Consider the following 25,767-nt stretch of genomic DNA (forward strand, 5'->3'; position numbering starts at 1 on the left):
AAATGAAAGACATTTTCAGAGAGTTCCAAATGGGCGGGTTCTTTCCTTCTGCTCTTTAGAGACGTAGGTGTGCTTTCTTCTCTCACCTGTGTTATTTCCGATGAGAAATATGCTATTATCCTTACCTTTGTTCCTGCTTATGTAACTTGTCCTTTTTTTTGAGGCTTTTAAGATGATCTCATCACCAATGCTGGTCTGTGAAGTAAGCTGGGGGAAACTTGGAACAAGCCTAGGTACTGGGGTGTGGGGTGCAGGATCTAGAGCCTTCTGGTAGGTGGCTGGCTGGGATCCCCCCAGGAGGGCAGGGGGCTCAAATTAGGAGTCTGTGGGGTAGAGTGGGCCATCTGAGTAACAGTACAGGAAATCCTGAATCAAGACACCCTTGGGTTTCTGCCATCAGGACTCAATCCAGAGTTCTGTGGCGACAACATAAGCCTAGGGTGGAAATGGAGTGTGGCTAAGCCTACACAAGGAGGCATTCGGGAGCCTACTGGAAGGGCAGGGAATAGCAGGACTGAAAATGACCCCAAGTAAGAGTCAAGCAAAATACTAGAGGTGATGCAGGGGAACTGAAGACCTGACTCTAAGGTTCTAACTACACAAAGGGAACCTGTAGACACGTCCCTCCCTCTGCCTCTGTCTCTGTCTTTCTGTAAAGATTTGCATGGTAGATTCTTTTACTTTTCCAAAATTGTTCTTTCTAAATGGGCAACAAATAGGAAGCACTTTGCACAAAGTAATTAACCAAAAAAGTATTTTTTGTAAAATGTTCTTTAATTTCACAGACTATTAATAATAATGTTAAGAAACAATTTTGTGTAGAGTTTTTGGAATAGTACTGTAAAGTTTAAAAAAAAAGTCTGAATGAACTTTTGCTATTTTCATGTAATCAATCATATTAAAATTTTTTGCATTCAATGCATTGTGCTTCACCTTCCTGTTGTTTGCCTCTTGTTCCAGAGGGGCACATTCCTGCCACCTGCGTCTATCTTTGCAAACAGGGCACTCCTCTGACAGCTCTCATTTCGTCTGGTTAAATAACTTACTACTCATTGTCACACAGGGACGAGTCCGTAGTCACCACAGGCAGGGTGACTCCTAATGGCTTTTTCAGCAACAGCGTTCTCTGTTTCTCGCCCAGCTAGTCAGCAGTCTGGCAGTCGGTTCTCTGCGATGAATCAGAGTGTAAGTGCCAGGCCATTTGCACCATCTGCCAGAGGAGCATCTCCGGAGAGTGGACGGTGCGTGCCTGGAGGGCTCAGGCGAAGCCTCAGCTCCAGCGATGAAAAACTGACAGAGCAGAGAGCCTGGGAGGAGGGGGGAGCTGCCGGCGGCAGCAACAGAGGCACCCACCTGCTCATGAGCCAGGGAGAGTGCCGGCATGTGGTACGCGTTCAGCATCAGCGATTTTTCCAGAATCCGAATGGCAGGACGAGGCTGAATTCCTGGGAGAGGTAAAGGGTGGTGCCGGTGAAGACGCCCAGTCCTGCTTGCAAGAACATCGGCAAACACTGATGCTTTTGTCAGCTCTGGGTTCCTCGGGGTGAAATTTCCAAGTGCATCCTTTGGGGATGAAGCTTTAACCACAGCGCAGGAAAGCTGTTTTGAGTCCTGACTGCATACCTCCCCGGGTGCTCTTAATTTTGGTTTCTTCTTCTTCTTCTAAAGAGATATTCAGCATTCCCCCAGTTTTTAAGGTGATTGCAAGATCTACTGGCTGAAACCACCTGAGAGGGCAGAGGGATGTTGGTGTTGAGAAACACACAGTGCCTGGCACCGTGGAAGAGGTGTAATAAGCCATTCCTTATTGTGGACTCCTGTAGCTGGTTTTCTGCCATGACAGCCACCACCTGAAATAGGAATAACTGTCTCCCGTGTGATGTTGTCAGCTTACATGTACACACATGTGCTCGTTACACACACAGACACACACATCCTTTCCTGTTCACTGGTGGTGTCAAGGTGTAAAGACTGTCATCAGAGTCATGCTTAGTTTTGGTTCTCTTTGAGCTCAAGATCATTGTGTTTGGCCACTGTGCTACTGTGACCAAGGACTTGAGGCTGCGTAACTTCATAAAGAAAAGAGGTTTTTTTGGGAGGCTGAAACTCCAAACAGCCTGACGTTGGCTGTGAGGCCCTCTCGGCTGTATCGCTTTGTGGTGGCAACATCACAAGGGTGCACGGGTGGGAAATGTGAAAGGGAGAGAGTGCAGGACAGGAAACCAGAGACCACGGAGGGCCAGGAGCAATATCCCAGTGTACCCAGGGGTTAAAGGTGCCGCCACCTCCCAGCACCACCACACGGGGCCAAAGTTGCAACACATGGGCCATTGGGAGGCGCACTCAACCATCTCCAAACCATAGCACCCCGTGGCCAGTGTGGAGCCAGTTCTTAGGCACGGGTCTTCCGAGCCCCAGGGTCTTGCCTGCTTCGCTCCTCCCTGTTACACTATGCTATCTTTGTTGCTTAGTCCCAGCTTGCCTCACTGTTGACTGCAGGCTGAAGGAGGTGCTGTGGTAGGACGGGCATCCAGTTCAGAAGGTCAGACCCGATTCCAAACCGTCTGTCGTCTTGTGAGAGTATACTGGTAGCAATAAACTCAGTGTAAATCATTTCCCTGGCTGCCAAGCAGTTAGAATGTTAAAATCTTCCTCTCTGAATCTCCGTGTCTGCTCCCTCATCTCCAAGTCCTGTCTCTCCGTCCCTGTCCTCATTCAGGCTCTTGTAGCTTCTCCCTTGGGACCTTGGGACTGGCTTTTCTCCCTCTGCTCCTTACTGTGACACACACGGCAGCTCTGATGTGACCTCTCACACCCTGCCTACTTCCGGGCAGTCTGAACCATCTGCCGTTTCCTGAAAGTAAAATGTACAAAACAGCTTCGAGTTTCTGGATGCTTCTCTCTGCTGCTCTAAGCCCCTTATCTCCTCTGCTTGACAAACTCACGTCTAAGACCCAGCTCAGGGACAGACATTCACACAGTAGTTAAGACACTGTTTGCAATGCCTGCATCCTCGATATGCCTGGGTTTGAGTCCTGGCTCTGTTTCTGGTTCCAGCTTCCTGCTTTGTCCTCCCTTGGAGGCAGCGAAGATGACCCAGGAGCTCGGGTCTTTGTCAGCTGTTTTGGGTATCCAGGTTGAGTTTCAGGTTCCTGGTTTCAGCCTGCCCTAGCACTAGCAATTGGAAGCATTTGTGGAGTGAGCCAGTGGATGAAAGATCTTTGTGTGTATGTTTCTGTTTCTCTCTGCCTCTCAAATAAATAAAAAATAAATGTATAAAAATGTAAAAAAGACTACTTTAAAGTAGCCTCCCCAGAGTTTTCAGGCCTTCTCCTCTTGACTGTTAGCCCCTGTTTATGTTATTTATGTTGCTATAATTATTCACTAGTTGCCTTGACTCTGATGCACCAGGAGCACTTCTTTTTTTAAAGATTTATCTTATTTATTTGAAAGTCAGAGATATACACAGAGAGAAGGAGAGGCAGAGAGAGAGAGAGAGAGAGAGAGAGAGGTCCTCCACCTGCTGGTTCACTCCCCAGTTGGCTGCAGTGGCTGGAGCTGCGCCAATCCAAAGCCAGGAGCCAGGAGCCTCCTCTGGGTCTCCCATGTGGATATAGGGGCCCAAGGACTTGGGCCATCTTCCAGTGCTTTCCCAGGCCATAGCAGATAGCTGGATTGGAAGTGGAGCAGCTGGGACTTGAACTGGCACCCATATGGGATGCCGGCGCAGCAGGCGACAGCTTTACCTTTTGCACCACAGCACCGGCCCCACCATGAGCACTTTGAAGGAAGGGTCTGAGCTACAATTTCTTCAGCCAAGACCTCTGCACGGTGCTTGGGAGCTAAGAGGTGTTTGATGAGAATCTTGAGTCCATTGTTTCTGAACTCCACCTTAAACCTTTGTGAAATATTGTTGGTATTTAAGGGAAGTATTTTATGGAGTGTCTGTGGTGTGTCTTCAGGGGGAAACATCTGAACACAACTGGGAACTACTGAAAGGAACTTGACAAATTGTCTACTTTGTAAATATATGGCCCGGAGATGGCACAGTTCCTCAACTCTGATCCCCAGTGGACCAGAAGCTGCAATGGCCATGTCCGTGGGGATGAATCTAGTCTTCAACTGATGCTGATTCAGTGGAAGACCTAGAGTACCTGTTGGCCAGGCCTGCTTGCCTACTTCCCAGCCCCTGCCCCGTTCTCTCTCAGAGAGGATGAATGAAACCTGGGAGTTGTTCTCAAGCACTCTGGAGACTCTCTCACCCTCCTGCTGTATTCATCAGCTTTTTGTTACTATAAGGAAATACCTAAGACAACTCACTCTATGACGAGAATATATCTATTTAGGTGAGAGTTTTGGAGACTCGAGTCCAGGACTGGGCAGCCCATTTGGTTTGGCCCCTGGTGGGGTGGTGGAAGGAAATGACAGAGCTTATACAGAGGATGGATCTCACAGTGAGCCGGGAGGCAGAGTGAGTGGCTGGGCCCAACTCAGGCTTTTATAACCAACTCTCTACTGAGCACTGCCTACTGAAGGTGTGCACCCAGTGACCACAGGACCCCTCACTGGGCCCACCTCCTAAACATTATAATTGGATGAAGTTTCTACTTTCTAAGTACCATTAGTATATGACTTTGGGGCTTAAAAATAATGAGTTTGAGGGCCAATTTGTGTTCTTACTGTAACACCCACATTCACCCATCACCAGGTCTAATTCTTCCTCCTTCAAGTGTTGCACATCTACCCTCTTTGTTCCAATTTCAAAGCCAGCGCCCTGCCCAGGGACTGCATCCACCCCCCACACCCTCATCACAGGTAACTGAAAAGGGCTGGGGCTTGTTTTGTCTCCTTCATTACCCATTCTTTATAGTGCAGTTCAGTGATTCTTCTGAGAAGCAAACGTGACTGTGCGTTGGTCCTGCCTAATGATGGCATGGTTCTCCCGCAGCCTGGAAGTAGAGACCAAATTCTGAGGACCTTCGCAGGGACGTGACTGCTTCCATCTCTGGCAGGTCTTGGCTCACTGTTCTCCTCCTCCAGGCTTTAGCCATACTCAATTATTTGCATTTTCCCTAAAAGTGCATTTTTTTTTGGTGTTCAGATTTTTGGACACAATGTTCTCTTTTTCTAAAACTTCCCACCCACCTCCCAATTCCCAGCTTCAACTTCCTACTCATCTTTCAGTCCTTCACTTGAACATGATCTCTTTTGAAAGAACGTTTTTATTCTCCAGCAGTGGGTTAGCTGCTCCTCCTAGGTGCCCAATGAATACATCTCTTATGTCTCTTACCACAAGCACTGTGGGGATCTCTTTCATATTTGTCTTTCTCACCAGACCCTGAATTCCACAAAGAGAAGACTACGTCTTATTTCAATCTTCACTTCTAAAACAATGTCTGGACACAGAAATATTTGTTTACCAGATAAGTAATTGTCAGTACCTAGCCACATAAATACATTGGGCAACCTGAAATGCTTGCAAGATCTGCTCAGGCAGAACCCTTCATCGCAATACCGTCTTGACATTTGCTTCAACCCAAGTTCTTAGACAATTTAAAAACCCACACCTACTTCCAGTTCAGATCTTTATCTCTTTGTTTATGGAGGTGAAAGAGTCAGGCCAGCTAATTAGAATGGAAGGATCTGGGCTGTGCTGCCCAGCCCTGCATTCGAAGGGTCTCTATATCTTGGCCTCTGCTAGTAAACTCAATGTGAAGGAGAAGTGAAGCTAGGATGAAACAGGTGAGTCTTCTTAGGGCAGGAACAAATTTTAAATTTAAGACAAAGCAGATTATTTAAGTATGAAATATTTTGAGCTTCCATCATAAAAGGACAGAGAAAAATGTTTGTGAACAGAGAAATAATCCTCACCCCCTTGGTAACTGTGGAGGGCAAAATTTACTTATGATTCCAACTTGTCCTTGGGTGACCTCATTTAGAAGGTGTTGAAAATAGGCTGTCACTGGATACACTTGACTGTGCCCAATTTCAGGTCTAGGTGTCGTGGTGTATTCATGCGACTTTTGGGAGGCCAGTTAAAGAAAGAACACACACACAAAAATACATGTACACACTTGCTCATGCATGTGCTACAGCGAGTTGTTAGCAACAATTAGCCTGTTGGATAATTTCTTTAAGTTCTAAAAATGTAATCAAGCTATTTTAAAAAATCATGTTGCTAGTACACTTAGAAAAGCTTTAGAAATCTAAAAATGTAGGACGGTGCCTTTCATGGTCAAATCTGTTGATGTTTTGAGAAACGGTGAAAGCAACCATGATAGTGGTAACTATTTTGGGAAACAATTGTTCTTCTGAGGGTGGTTGTCGTAGGCCAGCCTGGCAATTTGTTGCTACTTCCTTTGTGTATTTCTTATCACTTTCTATGTATTATGACTTTCTGGTTTGTTCTTTCAGTACTGGGTGAGTACCTAAGTTCCATGCACTGCACCGGGACCCCTGGGTGTGAATGGATACCTGTGATGGAGCAGCTGCTTGCGAGAGCCTGGGCTCGCAAGGGATGCGAACACATATAAATAACTAGAGCCCCGCAGCATGGAGGAAGTAGTTCTGCCCAGGAGTGAGAGGGCGCCTCTCGCTCTCTGGCCCACCTGCCCAGTTGCCGCTGTGAAGTCCCTCTTGGACATCATAATTCTGGGGGTTCCTTTCTCTTTTCTCCTGAACTGGGGTCTCCTGCTTCTTGGATTCTACGCAGCCCTTTTTTGGTTTACTTTATTGGAACTTCTTTAAAGGTTGCTGTGACTCAGCAGGTTAAACCGCAGCGTGGGGTCCTGCATCCTGTATCAGAGCACCTGGGATTCAGTCCTGGCTGTTCCGTTTCCAATCCAGGTTCCTGCTAATGGATCCTGGAAGGCAACAGATTATGGCTGTGGTGCTTGGGTCCATGCCACCCACATGTGAGAACTGGGTGTGGTTCCTTGTCCTGGCTTTGGCCTGGCCCAGTCCCAGCTGTTGTAGGCATTTGAGGAGTGAACCAGCAAAAGAAAGATTTCACTCTCTCTCTCTCTCTCTCTCTCCACCCCTCTTGCTTTGCCTTTCAAGCAGATGAAAATAAACAAACATTAAAGAAAGAAACTGTGCACATGAAACTTTTGTAGACCTTTTATATCTGAAAATATCTTTATTGGTGGATTTTTCCCCACTTGTTTTCTAGGGAGCTCTTATGAACCTTTTCAGTCTAGAGACTCATGTATGTAACTCTGGAAAATCACAATGAAAATTCTCCTTTTTTTTCTTCTCTTTACTTCTGTACTTCCTACTGTTTCATTGTTGGGGCTTCTGGACTTCCAACCCTTCTGTCTCGGATGTCTCAGAGCAGAAGGATGGCCAGAGAAGGACCAACACTCAGCAGTAACTCAGACAGGAGAGTGAAATAATGTCAAGTGGTTGAATACATTCTCTTTATACATTATCAGTTGGAAAGACCATTTAAAAATACTTGGCCAGATCTCAGCTCTCTGCTGTGGCCAGGGAGTGCAGTGGAGGATGGCCCAGGTGCTTGGGCCCTGCACCCCATGGGAGACCATGGCTCCTGGCTCCTGCCATCGGATCAGCACGGTGCGCCGGCCGCAGCGCGCTGGCTGCGGCGGCCATTGGAGGGTGAACCAACGGCAAAGGAAGACCTTTCTCTCTGTGTCTCTCTCTCACTGTCCACTCTGCCTGTCAAAAAAAAAAAAAAAAAAAAAAAATACTTGGCCAGATCTCTAGGAACTACAGCTGCAGATCTCTGGCTTTCTAGTGCATTCTAGAGCATTCTAACACAGTGTATTAAGTGTTAATACAGTAGAGATTACATCCTTCATGGCAGTGAAAATCACTCTTTTTCTCTTCATCAACTGACCTACCTTTATTACTTTATTGTTTATCTCTCTTTTAACATGTAAGTTCTATGACAGCAGGGACGCATTGTTTTGTTCCTATACTGCACATGTCTAGGAAGGTGTATGGCACATGGTGATGTCAGTATATAGTTTTCAGTGACCGCAAAGCCAGAGTGTCGTCGGGAAACTCTGGGGCTTTAAGACTGTACTTACTGCCAAGTGTCTCACTTGATGTGCAGCTTGTCTCAGCGCAGTAGGCTAGGACTGGTACTCACCCGAGTGAGAATCTACTCCAGGCCGGCGCTGCGGCTCACTAGGCTAATCCTCCGCCTTGTGGCACTGGCACACCGGGTTCTAGTCTTGGTCGGGGCGCCGGATTCTGTCCCGGTTGCCCCTCTTCCAGGCCAGCTCTCTGCTGTGGCCAGGGAGTGCAGTGGATGATGGCCCAGGAGCTTGGGCCCTGCACCCCATGGGAGACCAGGAGAAGCACCTGGCACCTGCCATCAGATCAGCGCGGTGCGCCGGCCGCGGCGGCCATTGGAGGGTGAACCAATGGCAAAAGGAAGACCTTTCTCTCTGTGTCTCTCTCTCACTGTCCACTCTGCCTGTCAAAAAAAAAAAAAAAAAAAAAAAAAAAGAATCTACTCCAGTGAAATAGTGCAGAGGGTGACTCCTGCCCTGTTTTGTAAATAGAAAGGATTGGGAGCCACGTTACTTCCTGAGGCAGGGAAGGAGTTACAAGGAATTCACTGTAAAATAATGGGGCAGGATTGATTCTCAGAAGGGAGCATCTTGAAGGAGAGTTCAATGGGATGATGGTGCACGTGGCAGGCACAGCTTCTGTGACTTAGCCATGCCTTGGAGACGCAACACTGCTTCCTTAAAAGGCAGGGAAGAGATTACAGAGTTCAGTCTCAGCTGTGTTCCTGACACTTTCTAAGGCAGGCCTGTCACCCTGATGGACAGGTCAAGTGTTCCACTTCCTGTCCTTGGGATTCCAGTGTAGGTCATGACAAGAAAGGCTGCCTGCAGCAGCAGCCCTGAGCCGTGGTTTTGGAAGTTGTATTGGCAGCAGCTCATCTTCCTCTTGTGTGCGAAGGGAAGGGTCCTCCTGCAGGGAGATGGTCCTTGTGTCTGTGGAGAAAGGGACAGACACACCTGGACTTCTGTGTCGGGAGTGGAGGAGTTTGCAGGTGCTGCAGAGTGCAGGGCCGGGGCCACCCTTTCCCTGGGGACTGTTTCGGTGTCATAGGCTCCCTCTCCAAGGCAGGACTCAGGGTAGGACAGGGCAGCTTCACCAGAAAATCCCAGAGGTCATGGATTTGAAAACACAGTTGCTTGTTTTGTGTATGAAACTATGATTTATTTTTATTTTTAACATCCAGTCCTACAGAAGCTGGAATACCCAGTAGGGTATCAGAATGAGAGGCTTTGTGTGGGGAGGTCGGTGGAGGTGGGTGATAGGGGGAAGGGCAGTCTTTCGTCTGGTTGTGAGGATCCGGGTCCCTCATGTGCACCCACCCTGGGTAGTCATCATCAGAAAAATGCGCCCAAGTCAGGATGTGATATAAAAGAAGGAAGACAGAGAAAGAATTTTTAAAAATTTATAAAAATTAAAAAGGGACAGTTGGTTAAGTAGAGGTTAAAATTTCAAAAGTGAAAATAAAGTAAACTAAAGTGGAATGAAATAGAACCTAGAATAAGGATTTAAAGTCTCCATGAAGGTAAAAGGTTAAGAGTTTAAAAATACAAAACAGATGAGATTTAAAAATAAAAGATAAAACGCTGTAAGCCAATGAGATAAAAGGTTAAAACGTGAGTAAAAGCTATAATGGTTCAGGCTGAAAGGCTAAAGCCTCTGAGATGAAATGCTAAAAACAGACCATTTCTTGGGATTAAGGATTTGGAACAGGAAGTCAGAACTGAAAAGGCAACAAAGGAAAATAAAAAATGAGGTTAAAACTATGAGAATAAAGTGTATTAGGGGAACTCTGACTTTTTGAAGTATGTAGCAGAAAAGCACAGGAGGAGGCAGGCAGCGTGGCCGCACCTCTGGGCAGCGTGGCCGCACCTCTGCGCGGCGTGGCTGAACCTCTGCGCGGCGTGGCTGAACCTCTAGGCGGTGTGGCTGAACCTCTAGGCGGCGTGGCCGCACCTCTGCGCAGCATGGCTGAACCTCTAGGCAGTGTGGCCGAACCTCTAGGCGGCGTGGCCGAGCCTCTAGGCAGCGTGGATGAACCTCTAGGCAGCGTGGCCGGACCTCTGGGCAGTGTGGCCTCCTGGGCGGGGAGGGGGCAGGCGGAAGCTGGCCATGCTGCCATGCTCGCTGTGCCTTCTGCAGAGACACAGGGCTGCCTGGGCAGCTGCTGGAGCTGGCCTGGCCTCTGCAGATCCCACAGGGAAGCAGACACCTCTTAAAGCCCTTCCTTCCAAAGCCCTTCTCGCCACCTCTCCTTCTTCCATCGCCTCTGCTGCTCCATCAGCTCCAGGCTTCAATTCCCAGGTACCGCTGTGCCATATTCCAGCGTCCTCCCCAATGCAACCAGATCCCTTTTCTGGAAACACTATTTTGGTCGTGTGATCATGTTGCATAAAAACCTTCTGTGCTTGTCATTTTGAAGTCCACTCTCCTAACAGGCCTAGCAAAACCTGGTTTTAGTGGCCTCTTTGAAGCCAGTGGGAGACTGCCTCTGTGCCCTACAAGTGGCCTTGTCTGCTTGCATCCTTGATGCCAATCACCAGGATCCCAGGGGTTGCAAGCTTTGAAGTTGGGAGTTTGATCATGACATTTGGAATTCGTCCAGAAAAAGAAATTTTTAATTCCGCTTTGGAAATTCGGAGTAAATTGATATTGATTTTGTTTCAGCTTTTGGTTCCCAGAGAAAATGCGAGAGCAAGTGAGAGAGAAGAGGTAGAATTCATGTTCATGTGTTTCAGGAAAAATAAGATTTTTTTTGAAGGAATGAATGCTAGAGCTCTCTTTTTAGCACTTCCCCACAGTGATTTTTCTCTTCTGAATTTAAGGATAAATTATCTTTAAAAGTACTTCTTGACTATTTTTCCACTCAGTTCTTAAAATAATGAAGATTCAGCTTCTCTCAATGTTTGAAGGAAAAAAAGATTTGGAGAAAGAAAACTAGCCATATTGAAGATTCTCCAAACGATTTCTCTGCCAAAAACACCAGATGCTACTGGAAAAAAATATCTGCCTCAATTTTCTGTCTGGGAACTGTGCCTGCCTCTTTAACAAGGATGAGAGCAGGGTAAGAATGAAGTCAATGGCTGCCCACTCCGAATAACCAGAGCTTTTCTATAAAAAGTGTTCTAGTTAAGACAGTTAGGACTGCAGCGCTAATTCACATCACAGTCCTGTCTGTTGGGAAAGGCAAGGGCACCTGAGAACAGGTGCATTGTGAACGCTGGCTCTGCACCTGCCATCCTCAACACTGTTTGCTAGGTTCCTGATAAAACTCCCTGGCAACACTGCCGACTTCAACTTGGGAACATTCTAGACTCTGCATCCCATGGTCTCACGTCGGTTTTGGTTTTCCTCTCAGCTTTTGCACAGGTTGGTATGTCCTAAGCTTTTATGAGCCAGATCTACGTCGCGTTTGCCATGCTGATTCGGAGGCCGCCCTCTCCTCACAGTGAGAGAAGGCAGCATTAGAAATAGCACTGAGTCTTGAAGGCTGGCTTGGGTCCTTCTATTTTTATGTAACTCTGTGTGATCTGGGTTCAGCTTTGCAGGAGCAGAAGCTCACATGAATTGTGTGAGAGGCAGACTTTGCTGTCCTTCTCAGCACTCTCCGGGGTGTATAAAAAACCCCGGAGGAAGATGGGATCTAAAATTGCCTGGCTTCCCTATTTCAAGTTCCTCAAGCCTTGACTCAGCCTACGGTTTGGATTATCAATAGCTCATCCTTTTTTTTTTTTTTTTTTTGGTATTTGCTGTGGGCTGAATGTGTCTCACCCAGATTAGTGTGTTGAAGCTCTACCGTGCATTGTGGCTGTATTTGCAGTAAGGAGGTAACTAATGAGATCACAGTGGTCAGTCTCTGGTCTGATAGGATTTGTGTCCTGATGGGAAGAGACATGAGAGAACTCACCTCAGCTCCTGTTCCCCTGTGTGCCTGCCTTGAGGAGAGGCCGTATGGAGAGGTAGCCGGACTGCGGCCTTCTGCAAGCCTGAGATAGAGCCCTCACCAGAAATCACATTTGCTGGGACTTTGATCTTATACATCTCAGCCTCCAGACTCTGAGGAAATAAATCTCTGCTGCTTATGGCATTTAGTATGACAGCCCAACCCTAACAAGTGTTATTCCTGTTTGTACAGATGATGAACAAAGAGAAACTGGCTCCCAAAAGGAGACAGCTTACAGAGAGCCTGGGGACCTGGGTTGTAGCACCCAGAGAAGGGCCTGGCTCCTGGCAAGTGCTCAGAGCTTGTTTTACTAAGTGAATGAATGAACTAAGTACAGGAATGAGTGAATGGACAGACAAAACTTCTAAGCTCCTCATGACCACTGCCGGCGATCACCAATGGGCATTTCTTCCCATAGGCACTTTCCAATGCTTGTCTTTACTTCTGGTTGTCTTAGGGGCAGTGCTAACTGAAGGACATTCTGAGTTTTGTAAAAGAAGAGTAAACTCCCGATTTTATTTGGGTCTTCAGCAGTGTGCCCCTTGCTATTCTCTCTTCTAGAACGCAGTGTGGCATCGCACCCTGTGTTAGTTTTCATGTCTCCCCGTCGTCTTTGATCTCTGGCCCTTCCCAGTCTTTCCCTGGAAGACTGTTTTTTCACTTCCTTGAGAAGTGCTGGCCAGCCCTCCTGGGAAATGTCCGCCAGGCTAGGTTTATCTGAAGTCTCTCTCACCATCAGACCAGGGGTTCTGGGTTTTGGGAAGGAAAACCGCAGAAGTGAAAAGCCCGCCTCTTCATGTGATAGGAGAATGTGTGTGGTACCCACGTGGAATCCCGGCGTTGTCTGTGACACGTTGTTGCGAGGGCTCAGTACTGGCTTTCTCCCCACCGTGCTCTGGTCGGAACGCTTGTGGGCTTCGTGCCTCGTAGGAGGGGCCCAGGGGGCTGTCTTGCTGTCCCACCATGCGGGGACCCATGAGGAATCACTTGTGGGCCAGAAAGCAGGTCCTCCCGGACACCTGAGCTGCTGGTGCCTATGCCTGGGGCTTCCTAGCCTCCAGAACCATGGGAAATAAACTTCTGTCACTGTTCCGTGCACAGCTTTTTTTTTTTTTTTCTCATGCACTGAGATGTGCAGCGGTGTCACGTTCCACCTCTGATTGGACACAGCGATCTTAACCTCATCTTCCTGAATTCAGAAATGGAACTCGCCCTTTCCCACAAATTTAGAAGGTAAGACCATGTGCATCCTCATGTATGGTCTTAACTCACAATGAATAGAATCTCTATAGGCCGATCGTGTTCTCTTGGTCTGAAGAACCACAGGGAACTCACAAGAGGCTGAGTACATTAACAAGAGGCTGGGGTGGTTCTCTAAGATTCTAGGTTTGTTTCTGAGATCCACATAGGAACTTTGATGGCAGAGGGTTCAACTTGGCCCTGCCAGTGTTAACACATTAGGCACCTTATAAAATGTAATTTATTTAATATCTCACCAGCCATGCCACCCTCAAGTGTGATGTCATCAACACATTAAATGAGGACATTTGGGACCTTGAGGAAAGAAAGAAATGAGTTTTGGCAGCTGAGCCAGAGGGTGTCGTGTGGGCACACCTGAACCACGCACCTGTGAGTCACACAGAGGGCAGAGTGCTGTGTGCTGATGGCAAAACCAGAGATGTAAAACTGAGAGAGGCCACCCAGTGTAAAAGTACTGAGACCCTTCCCTGTGCTTCCCGTGCTTGACTTTCTGCAGGGATGTTTGTGTTGGAGCTGAACCAAAGTTGAGTCAAGTCAGGGTGAGCCAACCAGCCCCTGGGGAGAAGCAGGCTTGTCCAGGAGAGGTGATTACCTCGGCCAGAGCTTGGCACACAGCTGAACATTTTGCTCCCAGCCGGGCCTTCAGTTTGCTCGGCTGCCCTCTTGAATTGGGCCCATTGTGCCTCCCGAAACTCTTGAAATGCTGTTGGCTGCTCGCGTTTTACTTTCTGTCTTCGAAGATGATTTAATGCATCCACTGCCACATGCAACCAAGAACTGCGACTCAGAGAGTAAGAGGAAGCTATGGAGAGATAGCAATGAAAATTTATGGGTTAAAGGTGAATGTTGACTCAAATTACGATTTCACAGAGAGCATCCTTAACTCTTTCAAATACCTGTGAGGTGCAAATCAGCGTGTTAGATACAAAAGGATACAAAGGGAAATAAGAAATGGGCCTGTTTCCACATAATACATTGCTAGACAGAGATCAGATCCATAGTCAATCAATAATCCAAACCACATTATTAAGTGTAGTAAAATAGAATGAAAATATCGCAACAGATTTTGTGAAGCCATTTCCGTTGTTAAAGTACATAGAGGTACGCAGCATTTCATTTTATTGAGCAGTCCAGGGGCTGCTGCTGTAGTCACCGGCTCATCCTCTCAGCTTATACGAGCAGTTAATCCATGCAACACGTTGCATGTATGACATAGCCGGCAATAAACACGTGTAGACACACTCCTTGTTCGCTGCCTGTGAGGTGTCTCTTATGCCCTCTGCATTTCCTGAGTAGGTCGGATTCCGGAAGGCCTTTCTGTTTCCAGGTGTGGCCCCGTGTCCTGAGTGTGGGAGGCACTCCATCCCCTTCCTCTGATTCCTTGTCAGAACAGCCAGAGTGGGCAGTCAGGACACAGAAACACAGCCCTCTCCCTTGTCCATGGTTTTGGTTTCCAGTGTTCTGCTACCTGGAGCCAACTGTGGTCTGAAAATAGTAGTAGCCAAAGAATTCTGGAAATAAACCATTCATAAGTTTTAACATATTGTTATAGTCATTTTATTGTATTGTTATTATTAGTTTTATTATTTATTATTATTAGTTTATTGCATAATTAGTTATTGCTGCACTTACTGTGCCCAATTAATGGATTAAACTAGCATAGGTGTGTCTGCATAGAAGCAAACATAGTTGGGGGATAGAGGGTGTGGCACCCCGGGGTGCTGGGCTGTTTCGCCCACAGAGAATGGGGGCTGTAATGGTGACAAACACGTATCAGTGCTGATGGCCTGCCAGGCACTGTGTTAAGCATTTTGTGTGTTTCCACTGTCTGATGTTCACAGCAACCCTGGGATCTGGGCAGCACGGCTCCCTCCACGTCTCACTGCTGATCCACCTTGCCCAAGACGGTGCGCAAGGACGTAAAGGGCCCAGGCCTCTGGCTGTGTTCTGGGTCTCTGTGCTGCATCTGCTGAGTTGCTATATATGTCTGCACAGTTGCCAGTAAGGAATCTGAGAGCAGAGTAGTTTCCGTTTTGTCTCACGTTGGCAACAGGTGCTTACAGATGTCTAGCGCTCTCTCTCTCCCTCTCTCTCTCTCTCTCCCTCTCTCTCCCTCCCTCCCCCTCCCTCCCTGTCCCTCCCTCCCTCCCTCTCGCAATCTGAATTTAATAATATCAAGCTTTTATCTTTGAGGTAGGTGGTAAGGTGAAGAAGATGTTGTGTCCTCTATGTGGTTCGGACCAAAAAGTTGAGAAATATACCAGATATGGTATAACTAAATTCAGTTAAGCTAATCCTCAGAGCTCTGTCCATCATTCATATACAGCTACTGTCAGCCTCTTGGAAAAGGGAGAAAGCAAGTTTATGTCCCTGCTTTTATACCGACCCATTCTGGCTATAACGTCCCCAAAATATGTCCTTTGTTTCATGGGCCATGGAGGTTTCAGAATCTGGTAGAGACTGTAGATAAAGAAATAAGAATCTAGTTGATTTAAATATAAAACAAGAGGCATCGCGGTCTGCTCTACCCATAGACACCTAGTTATTTTGGGATTTTGTTGTTAAAGTAAAAATGTTCAGTAGAAACAGTCCAGCAATATGACACAGGAAAACAGGCAGGAATCACGGGTGCTGATGGAGGGGTCGTGGTGCTGAGTCGCCGTGGCATCATGGCGTCCCCCAGTGAAATCCTATGCAATGAAAACACAGGGCGGCTGTGCTGCAGCCTCAGCACCCAACTGCATGATTTAAGAGGTCAACAAGGGGCTGGCACTGTGGCACAGCGGGTTAACGCCCTGGCCTGAAGCACCGGCATTCCTTATGGGCGCTTGTTCGAGTCCCGGCTGCTCCTCTACCAATGCAGCTCTCTGCTATGGCTGGGAAAGCAGTGGCCCAAGTCCTTAGGCCCTGCCCCCACGTGGGAGACCTAGAAGAAGCTCCTGGCTCCTGGCTTCGGATCGGTGCAGCTCCGGCTGTTGCAGCCAATTGGGGAGTGAACCAGTGGATGGAAGACCTTTCTCTCTCTCTCTCTCTCTCTCTCTCTCTCTCTGCCTCTCCTTTCTCTGTGTTAACTCTGACTTTCAAATAAATAAATAAATCTTAAAAAAAAAAAGAGGACAGCAGCCAGTCTGATCAGCACCAAACAGAACTCAAGAGTGAGCAGATGTGCAATGGATGAACAAAGACAGTCCCAGTGTGAGGACAGCTCTTTCTCTTGTCCCCAGCGAGAGCTGCTGGATCATTCTAGAAGTCTTGCTTGCTTTTCCTCCTCACGCTCCTGCCTGCCTTGGCGAATCACGATTTTCGCAGGTTTATTTTCCTTTGCAAGAATCTCAGCGGTTCTCTCTTTGTTCTGTTGAGGGAACATCTGTGGCAAATTTAGTACTGACTTGTTTTGAAGCCCACAGCTGCCCTGTGAGAGGACCCTGTGGCATCCTTTCTGGGGGCCTGGCTTCTGCACGTTCCCTTCAAAGCACCTTAATTGTGTGACATGAGCGGAGGCAGTGAGTACTGTGCATCAGTGTGTTGTGTCGACGGTAACCCCAAGGCATTTAACCCTCAGATGGAGAGATCCAGAGGCGACACAAGAGAAAGGAGAGCTCTGATTTGAACTTGAGGCTGGCTGTCTGGCTGCCTCAGACACTGAGTCTCCAACCAAACCCCAGCTAGTGTCCTCCTGTCAGTCACGCTGAGAGCTGTCTTCAGGGTCTAACAGCGGAAGTCTTTGAGCAGAATTCACTTTTGAAAGCTAAGCAAACTGCAAGCTACCACTGAAAAACCATTAAAGTAAAAACCCACAAAAGCATGGCCGACCGCACCCGACTCCAGATCCTGGAGCCTCCGGGCCCAGCTCCAAGTTGTAGCTGATTCAGCACGGGGCGTGCATGAAACAGGAGCAGGTCTCTTCTGCCCACACAAGTCACAAGTGCAATAGGGCACTCTTTGAACCTGGAATTTGTAGAACTGCCCAACACCCATGTTGGAGGTGGAGTCCGATGGGTGGTTGGTGTGGATTCCACTGTGGGCCTGAGCTCCCAGGCACAGCAGCTCTCCCCACGGCCAGAGCCCCCGAAGTGATGGCTGCTGCCCGCCTCAGGTCCGTGTGGGGGACTCACCACAAGGAAGTCACTTACAGTCATGCAAGTACAGGGAAGTGCACGGTCACCGCGCCAGCAAATGGCAGCGCTGGAACAAACAGCCAGGCCCTTCTGCACAGTTCCATCGGTGCACCCGCAGCTGAGGCCCCTCCTGATGTCTGCCTTGGGAGGAGCCAAAGTAGGCAGGAAGCCTGGGGTGAGCGCAGAGCGCAGGGACACTGAGGATTTGTGCAATTTACAGAGTCTCTTCCCACTCCATCCAGTGGACACGGAACACTTTCTACCGTCTCCTCCCTCTCTGCCTCTTGCTTCTCTAGCCCTTGTCTTACTCCTACTGTGTGCTGACGGACAGTTCTTTCTACATGCTTACCCGCCTCGGCGGCGTTTTCCACATACGGGGATGAGGGGCTCAGAGGACAGCTGGATGCAAGCATGTGGAGACCAGCATTCCTCATTCAGACCACAGCGTCAGGTTGTTTCCTGTCCTCTCCCAGTGAAGCAGCCACAGGAAATCACCAGGGAACCAAGTCCACCTCTTCACTGTGCAGAGAAAGAGGCCCTGGGGAGCAGGGAGGGCTTGAGCCAGGGCCAAGCCAGCAAGGGGCAGAGCTGGGACTTTGCACAGGAGCCCTCACTCTTTGCTTGCGTTCCCTTCTCTTGTCACCCAGCACAACTGCCCTGGCTTATTTTCCTCGCGATTCCACACTGTGTTGGATGTGGTGGTGAACCTTATCTTGAAGACCCAGAGTTCTGGAAACAATGGGCTTGAGCCCAAAGCATGACTCTGCCACTTGCGAGCTGTGTGTTCAGGCGTGCACATTCCCTGCCCAAGATTCCGTCTCCTTCCGTGTGGCAAGAAGTTTAAAGGTTCCTGCCGGCAGACGGCTTGCTCTGCATCGTCCGGTGATAGCTGCTTTATACTGATTTCTTATGGGCCTTTATAATGTATGCAAGGTGTATAGACCACCAGTAATAAACGTGAGTGTGCATGTGAATGGATACGCACACACGCATAGCATGTTGGGCATGTTGCACACATACACCAGGTAGGAATTTCGTTTAAGCCTTGGCGACATTGGTGGACCTGGGGTGGGCTTTGGGGTTTTCTGACAAAGTCCCCAGGGCTCAAGCTCTCTCCCTTTCTGCTCTTTGCAGGAGATGGCCTGCTCCTGGTCACAGAATCTGTGATTCAGTGGTTGGGTGGAGCAGGAAGGGACACAGAGGAGGGACAGCGGGATGAAGCACGCTCTCCTGCGGGTCCCAGCATCTGTCCTGAAGGAAATGTCCTGCCTCCACGTGGAGCTGCCCGTCTGTGCCACGTCTTAATCAAGGTCACATGGAGGAGTGCAGCTCCCTCTGATGTACGCAGGAGTCGCTGTGCAGACACACCGTATGTGTCTACACACATGCAGCATGGGAAGGAGGACCTGCAGAGGTCAGGGATACACGTACGGCTTTCACGTGGCTGGGACTTGGGGCCTGGATGCAGCGAAAGACAACGATCCAGCCAAGATGGTTTGTTGCGTGATGGGGTAGCGCGAGCAGAGGTTGTGCAGAGGCAAAGCAGCTGGCAGTGTGTGTGCAGCGCAGGTGTGGACCTGCTTGCCCAGGGAGGGGGTGCTATGGGGGAAAGGGAGGCAGAGCAGCGACAAGGTCTGGAGGCTCGGGGTTGGGGGGGACTCAGCTGAGGACTCTGGGGAGCTGCTGCAGAGGTGCTGTGGCCTCGGCCTGAGTCCCCGCAGGGGAGGCCGGAATCTGCAAAGAGATGGTCTGGCTTCCTCACTGGTGGGACAGCGATGGGGACCCTGGGGTGGGTGAGAGGGACAGAGGTTTGGGTTCAGTTTGGGGCCCTGAAAGAGTGGTTAGGATTTGAGGGGAAATACAAAGTAGCCTAAAACTGCATTGCTGCAAGTTGACGTGAGAGTGAGCGGGAACGCCGTGCTGCTGTTTCGGGACATTCGATGACGTGGTGCAGGCTTTCCACCCTCACTGCCTCCTGGGCTCGGGATGCTTACAATGCCCCTGAGCAGCCACCGCGGGGACAAGCGGAGGGCCGTGGAGGCTGGAGTCTCCCATGACACCGCAGGGCCTTTCTGGAGTTGAATCTTTATTTTCTAGCATTTGGTTTATAACCCATGACGGGCAGACTCCTTTCAGGGGTGAGACAGTACCTGAAGGAAGACCGGTAACCATGAGTTAAAACCTGAGCTCATAGTACCTTCCTCGGTCTGCTGCTCAGGAGGGTGGGGGAAATCATGAAGTCCTCATCCTGGAAGCAGACACAAAGAGCAGATTAAACTGTACCTTAATACTGATACCCACAACAAAGCGGCTGATAAGCCTATCCTCGTGTAGACGTTCTCCCTGACTTCCTCCTTTCATAAAATGTTGTTTTTTTCTTTGAGAGGGGAGGGAGGACCGATGATCAAGAGAGCGTCCATCCACTGGGCCAGGCTGAAGCTGGAAGCTGGAAACCCAATTCGGGTGCCCCAGGGTCCCCCATGTGAGTGGCAGGGGCTTCAGTCCTGACCCCTCACCTGCTGTCTCCCAGGGTGCACATCAGTGGGAAGCTGCAATCAGGCGCTGGTGGACCCCGCAGGCTCCGGCGTGGAACCTAACTGCTAGGCAGACGCAGTTTTTTTTTTTTTTTTTTTTTTTTTTTGACAGGCAGAGTGGACAGTGAGAGAGAGAGGCAGAGAGAAAGGTCTTCCTTTTGCCATTGGTTCACCCTCCAATGGCCGCCGTGGCCGGCGCGCTGCGGCCGGCGCACCGCGCTGATCCGATGGCAGGAGCCAGGAGCCAGGTGCTTTTCCTGGTCTCCCATGGGGTGCAGGGCCCAAGCACCTGGGCCATCCTCCACTGCACTCCCTGGCCACAGCAGAGAGCTGGCCTGGAAGAGGGGCAACTGGGACAGAATCCGGCGCCCCGACCGGGACTAGAACCCGGTGTGCCGGCGCCGCTAGGTGGAGGATTAGCCTAGTGAGCCATGGCGCCGGCCCAGACGCAGTTTTTACAAAGAGCAGGTCTGAGAGTTCCAGGGTTTCAGTTAAAGTCTTTCCGGCTTTGTGCTCCGAGTGCCCATTCCTGCAGGCTGAGTGTGGCCCTCCCGTGTTGAAGACCCGTGGCAGCTGTGGTCTGATTCCCACTCGGGCGCCTGTCCATCTATCAGAGGATAAAGGCAGACGAGCAGTTACAATGGAGGGAAGTGGTGCAATGTCTGTGTTGAAACAGCGGCTTCCACCGTGTCCTCTGGATGCAGGGGAGCCATGTACTATCTTTTTGTGTTTTCTTCAAGATTTGTTTATTTAACATGCAGAGTTACAGAGAATTACAGAAAGAGATCTTCCATCTGCTGGTTAACTTCCCAAATGGCCAGGATGGCTGAAGCCAGCAGCCTCATTCGGGTCTGCCGTGTGGGTGCAGGGCCCACACACTTGGGCCATCTGCTGCTGCTTTCCCAAGCGCATCATCAGGGAGTGGGATCGGAAGTGGAGCAGCTGCAACAGGAAGCGGCCCCCGTACATGATGCCAGCATTGCAGGCAGCGGCTAAACCCGCTACGCCATGATGCCAGCCCCTACTGTCATTTTCAAAGGGTGGTTTTCACTTGGATTGTTGAAGTCTGGGGTCTGGTCTGCCTGAACCCTTGCAAGCTGGGCTGTTGGGCAAATTTCTTTGTCTCCCAGACCCTCAGCGTTCTTTGGGTAGATGGAGATAGTAGTCGTGTTCAATCCAAAAAGTGTTTTGGGGACTTAATGAGCTATGCTAGTAATGAAATCACTTAAGATACAGTAGAGGCCGGCGCCACGGCTCACTAGGCTAATCCTCTGCCTTGCGGCGCTGGCACACCGGGTTCTAGTCCTGGTCAGGGCGCCGGATTCTGTCCTGGTTGCCCCTCTTCCAGGCCAGCTCTCTGCTGTGGCCTGGGAGTGCAGTGGAGGATGGCCCAAGTACTTGGGCCCTGCACCCGCATGGGAGACCAGGAGAAGCACCTGGCTCCTGGCTTTGGATCAGCGCGGTGCACTGGCCGCAGCACACCGGCCGCGGCGGCCATTGGAGGGTGAACCAATGGCAAAAGGAAGACCTTTCTCTCTGTCTCTCTCTCTCACTGTCCACTCTGCCTGTCAAAAAAAAAAAAAAAAAAAAAGATACAGTAGAAACTCCTTAGTGCCCTGCCACATTCTAGCCTTGCCTCTGTCATTGGTCTAATCTCTCCCTTACTCCCCACTCCCAGCCTGGAGTGCTCCATGTTCTCCCTGCCCCAGGGCCTTAGCACATGCTGGTCCCTTGTCTGGATGCTCTAAAGCATCTTTTCTCTGGGTCACAGCAGAAGCATCCCTGTCTGACCCCAGGGTGTGCATTGCCTTCATGCACTTTGCTGCGTTCTTTGCTAGCTGCCCAGTGATTTGGGCTGCATTAGTGTAACGCGTATCCCACTGCCTGTACTGTAGCTCGGCGAGGGTGAGGTTAGATCTTTTTCGGCTCATCACCGTGGATTCATTTCAGAACAAAGCTTGGCACACAGGGTGCACTTAACTACTTGATACTTAATGGGGGAATAAGTGAATGGAAACATGATCTGCTTGTGAGGCCTTGGCACTGTGTCTGACTCGTAAGAAGTGTTTCCAACGGTAATCAAAGAGCAGGTGACAGACTTTGGGGAGGTCAGGAAATTTTCCTGGAAGAGGTGATGTCGGAGCTGACGTTGGAAGCCAAGCTCTTGTAACCTCCTGTTTTGGGGCTTCATAGAACAGAGGATTTTAGGGTGCATTTGTGCGTTTTAGGGCAGTGGGTAAGCGTTTCATGGAAAAAGTGCCCAGGCGGCCCACTTTTGAAATTATGTAGTATGGTTTCCTCCCAAGAGCTTGCAGCATTTTCTCACTCTCCCCGGTAGATAGAGAAAAGACGGAGACTTCTGTGTAAGGTCGAGAATTCTAGAGCAGAGGGGGAAAGTTAAGTGAGGCTGTGGGAGAGAGCTGAGGGGATCACAGGTCGGGGAGGCAAAGTGGAGAGCCAGCAGGTGCAGGAGGGCTTGCCTGGACCCCCCGGGAGCCGCCTGTCTGCAGGTGCTTGCTGAAGCCCATGTGCACAAAGAGGGTGTGCAGGCAGAGGCGGGCCCACCCTCGTCAGGAGGACCTCCCACGTGAGCTCACCGGGGCCTCCGGAGCTGTGTGCCCATGGCTCTGTGGCCTGCGATGTCCTCCACTGTGTCGGAGGGGAGCTGGCAGAACCTGCAGACTTCCCAGTGTTCATTGTTTTACTTCGGTGCGTTTTCCAGAAAACAACGGCGGCTTCAGATTAGAGTGCCTGTTGGTGGGGTTTTATAAGCAGTCATTCACAGGCGTTTGGTGCCGAGGGTAAGATCATATTTCGTATCGGAGTGTTTGGCTTCACGTTCCGCCTCCACCCCTGCTAATGTGTTTACACAGAGGTTCAAGTAGCTGGGTCCCTGCCACACACGTGAGAGATTCAGATTGAGTTCCCCGCTCTCAGCTTCGGCCTGGCCCAGCCCCAGTTGTTGCAAATATTTGGGAAATGAACCCCAAAATAGGAGATCTCTCTGTCTCTCTCACACTTTCTGCCTTTCAAATAATAAACAAACACGTAAAATTTCACAGTCACGTTATAAGTGGTTTTAGAAGAGAGACACTTACGTAGTATTTCACCTTTGCCAATCCACGCCGCTCGTTTAAAGAGCTTCGGGGACTAAAGATGCTGAAATATTTCACATCTGCTCTCTTCAAAGTGAGTGCAAGCAGGAGGCTCCGCTCTCCCTTGTTGGAGCGACTTGTCGGAGTCGATGGCCAGAAGACAACGGTTCTGCTTTCTGTTGAGAAAGTCTGGATTTTTCCATCCTTCCCTCATCTCCAGCCCCTGAAGCAACAGGTCTCAGGGAAGGTGACCCCAGGGACTGTCTCTCAGGCCCCACTCTTAGTGCCCTGTGTCTCAGAGTTGACGGGCTTCCCCCAGGCCACGGAGTCAGCACAGTCGTCACCGGATTGGCCAGTCCCACAGATGGACACTGAGACCCCTCTGAATGGGCACTGATGTATGCTCTGCACACCAAGCTCTGAGAATGCAAAGGCAGCCCAGGTGTCCTGGGGAGGCGAGTGCGAGTGGTGTGCTCAGTGCCCACCACACACTTGCTCTCTGCAGAAGCCCCGGGAGGCAGGAGAGCAAGGTCATGGTGCCGTGGCTGCTGGAGGCTGGGCTTTGTCCTGCAACTGGGCAAGGGAAACTCAGAGAAACGTTTCCTCTCCTGTGGGAACTCTACGTGCTGTGGTGGGATGCAGCACACAGAGATACAGCCCAGGCTGCTTGATGAACTCCATAATGGGCTCCTTACAATAACTGTGAACAAGTGCTCTTCAAGAATTCCCTCCCTTACCTAAAAATGTTCAGTGAACTATTTAAGCATATTTAATGTGTGTTTTTAAAATGCATTGCTGAAGTTGAAAGTCAGGGAAGTCCCAAGAGGCTAAAAAACTAAGGAAAATGTACAAGTCCCCTAAAGTCGTCCTCTGCTGGGTTTTGTTGTGAAATTTGGGCCAGAAAGCAGAATCTCAGAGCACGCTGCCGGGGACCTTAGGTGAGAGACGAAGCAGGAAGTGTAGGCGCTTCACGTTTTGTGCTTGGAGAAACACCGGACTTGCTGAGTGGAAGGGAGCCAACCTTCTCCCGAGTTGGTTATTTCAGGGGCTTGAGCTCCTAATTCACACTACTCTTGTATTTGAGACACTGCATCTGAGGGTTTATTGTAAAGTGACCCCATGTGTGAAGTACCTTTAACCCAGGTCTCAAAACTTCCCAAAGGGGAAGTTTATTACACACGTACTTTTGATAAGAAAATCCTAAAATACAAAGAAGTAACAATGAGTACAAATCAGCAAAGGACAAAACCAAAGACAGAGAAAACAGCCAAACAAATTTACAAAATAGAAATAGCAGCGTCAGGTCCGTAAGGATATTAGTTATCGTAATAATAGCTCTAATATAGTTAATGTATTTAGAGAAATAAAAAAGAATATTTGAAGTATGTGTATGGCATAAGAGATTTGAAAAAAAATAAATTTGAAAAGACTCAAACAGGAATTGTCGAGATAAAAAAACATAATAATTGCATAAAAAATACACTGAATAGTATAGACAGCAAATTGGAAAAGCCGTAGAGAGAATGAGTGAGCAGGAAGGTGCCTGAGGAAATCCAGAATATACATCAAGAGACAGAATCATGAAAGAGCAATGAAGAGTCCCGAAAGACGCAGTGAGACCGTGGATCAAGCGTCTGGTTGGACTTAGTGGAAAAGCAGAAGTAATGCAGGGAGAGACTGGTGAAGTGATAAGGCCTGAAAATTATCTAAAAATGATACAAGAACATGAAATTCCTGGAGCCCTTGGAAGCCTGCGGGCCAGGAAGCCCCAAGGTGGAAGTTAGATAAAAACTAATCTCCATCAAGACACTGAAGACTTCTGCCTTATCCCCATAGCCAGAGAGAAAAAATGGGTGTTTGTTATCTCTGGAAGAATAATAGTTAAATTGTTCATTCAGAATAGTAGTAATAGTTAAATAGTAGTTAACTTCTCCGAGACAACAGTGTAAACTGAAAGAACAGAGGAAATTATTTTCAGATTGTAGAGAAGTAAGTCAACCTAGTGTTGTGTATCTAGCAAAGTTATCTTTCAAGCTTGAAACTAACAAAGATTTCTCAAACAATGTTGTTGGAATTTGATCAATTACATACCCTAAACTTGCAAGAAGGCTAGATGGGCAAGAACAATTTGTTTAAACAGCAGCAGTGTCTAATTTTGTGGGTAAAACACTGATCTAATCAAAATAATATAGTAATGTACTATGTATTTTCCTAGCTTTGGACTTCATTAAATACATATGCTAAAATGTCTATGTTTGTGATTAAATTAATAAAGGAGGAATTTAGGGTTCCAAAGTAGTTGTGGGGCAGAAGCAACAATGAAAATAAATAGTATAAAATGTGCATGAGGGAACATGAAAAGAAGCTAACAAAAAGCAGAAGATTTAGAAAGCACAAGTGAAGAATGTAGAAATACATAAAAATGCATCACTGATCGTAGCAAATGAATATGGGCTGATTTTTTTTAGCTCGAAGAGGAACCTTCCAGTTAGGAAACAGAATTCAGCGCTTTGAAGCATTCAAGTGGCACCTGGCGCAGAGGCGTTTGCAAAGGATGACCACGAAAGCGTGGGGGAACAGACACATGGACAGTTGCTGCAGCTGTCGTCCTCAGGGAAATGCAAGACAGGACGAGAAGTGAAGTGTTAAAGCCTGCACTTAGTAAGGATGTGGAGCAGGAAGAATTTCCATCCACTGCTGGTGTCACTGATCCCATTGTACCGTGGCTTGGTGTTACCCAGCGTAGAAACCCACACCTGTGCAGCAGGACCGACGTGTAA

The 25,767-nt window shown here is 48.8% G+C and overlaps 1 long non-coding RNA gene across 3 annotated transcripts in view; it reads left to right on the top strand.

Moving 5' to 3' along the window:
• The window catches only part of LOC103348944 (uncharacterized), a 252,129-nt gene that overhangs the window by 207,741 nt on the left and 18,621 nt on the right, over positions 1 to 25,767 (top strand). Inside the window, exon 1 of one of the 3 annotated variants that reach the window (XR_016213180.1) lies at positions 18,496 to 18,852. The exons of the other annotated variants lie outside the window; for them this stretch is intronic. This is a non-coding gene — a long non-coding RNA (uncharacterized LOC103348944). Of the gene's footprint in view, positions 1 to 18,495; positions 18,853 to 25,767 lie in introns of those variants that run through there. 3 annotated transcript variants of the gene reach the window in all.

The sequence above is a fragment of the Oryctolagus cuniculus genome, chromosome 9 (genome assembly GCF_051225735.1).
Source record: "Oryctolagus cuniculus isolate XC-2025 breed Fujian yellow rabbit chromosome 9, ASM5122573v1, whole genome shotgun sequence".
Lineage (NCBI taxonomy): Eukaryota > Metazoa > Chordata > Mammalia > Lagomorpha > Leporidae > Oryctolagus > Oryctolagus cuniculus.